Source organism: Schistocerca piceifrons, chromosome 11, assembly GCF_021461385.2.
Source record: "Schistocerca piceifrons isolate TAMUIC-IGC-003096 chromosome 11, iqSchPice1.1, whole genome shotgun sequence".
Taxonomy (NCBI): Eukaryota; Metazoa; Arthropoda; class Insecta; order Orthoptera; family Acrididae; genus Schistocerca; species Schistocerca piceifrons.
The window spans coordinates 839,706-840,260 of NC_060148.1; positions in this window are offsets into that span (position 1 = coordinate 839,706).

The following is a 555-nucleotide window of genomic DNA, read 5'->3' on the forward strand; positions in this document are numbered from 1 at the left end:
CCAAACAGGTCAATAAGAACGCGGGAAATAATTTTAAAATCTAGTTTCATTTATATCCAACCACTGTGCAGTACATGCAGAAGATTCCAAGTCACACATTATTGTTCATGCGTGGGTTGCCAAAAAACCATACATTTTGTTTATAGTATGCATTTTAACCATCAGCTGCTAGTTTCGGATATTAACCATTATCCATGAGAGAGGGTACAGCCAACGAGTTGGGTACAGCAGACTAGTTTCTCCTGCGATTGTACATGATGGAGGCCAGTCAAGGAATATTTTAGAGAATTGGTATAAAAAATTTATTTCGAAGGCCCAGTCAAATCTTTACAAGTTTATCCCTCGAGCGACTTAACGTTGTGCCTACGTAAGACTAGTCGCTTGTCTTTCAAAACCGAGGCAGTTCTGTCCAGTTAAAGCTACTGACAAGAGACGCCTTGCTGAAACTGCTAGCGAATTCACGCCATTGGTTTTAGCCAATAGCGTGCTTGGGATACAGGCCACGTTTGTGGATGCTGGAGTGTTCTGCGGTGCGGAACACAGCTGCCTCTCTCT